Here is a 1944-nt window from a genome sequence, read left to right on the forward strand (position 1 = left end):
GACAGACAGACAGACAGACAGACAGACAGAAAGACAGACAGATAGACAAACAGACAGACAGACAGACAGGCAGGCAGAGAGACAGACAGGTCGAAGGGTGGTAGGTGGTACGTTTATGTATGCTTTTGTGTGCACGTGCGTATGTGTGTGTGTGTGTGTGTGTGTGTGAGTGTGTGTGTGTGCGTGTGTATTTTTGTGTGCTTCTGTGAGTGCACTTGTGTGTAAGTGTCTGCATGTGTGTGTTTGTCTGTTTGTTGTTTGCATATTTTAGCTTGTGTTGCGTTAATAAATTAGAAACTCTGTAATCCGAGAAATGATGGGCACAAATGATGTCATGCATCACATCCAACACCAAAGGATCAAATGGTTCGGACATCTCCTACGATTACCAACACGCCATCCAGCACAACGTGCCTACATCCAAAATTTCGATGGCGACAAGGCTAGAGGGCGACCGAGAAAGACACCTGGATAGATGGAGTCGGGAAACAATAACCACCCACGGCATCCCCTAGACCCAATCTCTCCGGCTTGCGACAGAGAAACGTCTCTTTCTTACCGCGACACCCAAAAGGGTATAGGCAGCGGATAAAAGTAAAAGTAAAGTAAAGTTACGTACAGCAAAAAAAAACAACAGACAAAAAAATTACAGAGAAGACAAGGTACTAGATAGATAACTGATCTCAGCCGTTATTTCACAACGGGCTCATTAGTTTATAGATGATTGCGCTCGCCAAACACACCATAAGTCCAAGGTTCAAACTAAAGAACAACCACCTTTTTTTCTCTCTTTTTTTTCTTTCTTTTTTTTTTTTTTTTTGGGGGGGGGTAAGTGTTTTACGGCGCTGGGAACTGCATAAGGTCACAAGAGCGCGCGTGTCACATTAAACAATTTCAATTGGTAGAAACATTTTGAATTTTGCCTTGGTGCCGGCCGAAGCCTACTCTTATCGATTTTAGACCACCAAGGGATCTTTGACGTGCGCAACTTGCATAGGGGACCTCCAAGATTTGTTTGCCCTCACCCGAGAAGGCTATGTGTAGTCTCCTACCAGTAGATCAGGGGTGAGGCTGAAAAACAGCAGTAAGAAGGAGCCAAGGAGTAGCAGTAGAAAGGCTGCAGAAAGAATCAGGAGCCCAGATGAGTGGGCAAAGGAGGTGACGGGGTGGGGGCAGAAAGTGGAGGCAAAGGCAGACGACAGAATATTGTTAGAGAGCAAGAGAAGAGGTAAAAGGAGAGAATTCTAGAGAAGAAAGTTTTCCGTCGCTATCCGGATTTGAATCCGGGGCTTATCGAATGAGAGACGAACACCTTAACCTCCAGACCTCGAGAGCCCCCGTTCAGCAGCTTATGGGTGATGGCACTCGCCAAATACCGCAGAAGTCCAGTGTTCGAACCAAAGAACAACCATCTTTTGTGTCTCTGCAGCTAAGAAATTACTTTCTATACATGTAAGCAAATAAATGATGAAGCATATTGATCTATCGATAAAATGTATTCAATAATGTGCTCATCCATTCCCTAAAGAGAAAAAACAACAAAATAAGCTATTTGTTTGTTTTGTTTATTCATTTGTATTTTTTCCAATTTCTTCTGTTTCGTTAATGGGTGAAAAAAGTGCAGCTGTAAAAAGCAGATATTCGCAATTTCATAAGCCAAAAATTGAGTAAAAGTATTTTTGGTTCAGCTGGGGATCGAACCCAGGACCTCTCGCGTGTGAGGCGAGCGTGATAACCTCTACACTACTGAACCTGTTGAATACACGTTGTAATCCTTTGTTGCCTTTACGAGTAGTAATAAATGAGATAGATAAATTGATAGATAGATATAAAGTGAGAGAGATGAATAAAAAGAGAGAGAGAGAGAGAGAGAGAGAGAGAGAGAGAGAGAGAGAGAGAGAGAGAGAGAGAGAGAGAGAGAGAGAGAGAGAGAGAGAGAGAACT

The 1944-nt window shown here is 43.1% G+C and overlaps 1 non-coding gene across 1 annotated transcript; it reads right to left on the reverse strand.

Moving 5' to 3' along the window:
- Positions 1–1680: 1680 nt before the first annotated feature.
- TRNAV-CAC lies at positions 1681–1753 on the reverse strand. Its single transcript has one exon. It is a non-coding gene; the product is annotated as a tRNA-Val (tRNA).
- Between the last annotated feature and the right edge of the window lie 191 nt (positions 1754–1944).

This window comes from Aplysia californica, unplaced genomic scaffold (assembly GCF_000002075.1).
Source record: "Aplysia californica isolate F4 #8 unplaced genomic scaffold, AplCal3.0 scaffold00901, whole genome shotgun sequence".
Classification (NCBI taxonomy): domain Eukaryota; kingdom Metazoa; phylum Mollusca; class Gastropoda; order Aplysiida; family Aplysiidae; genus Aplysia; species Aplysia californica.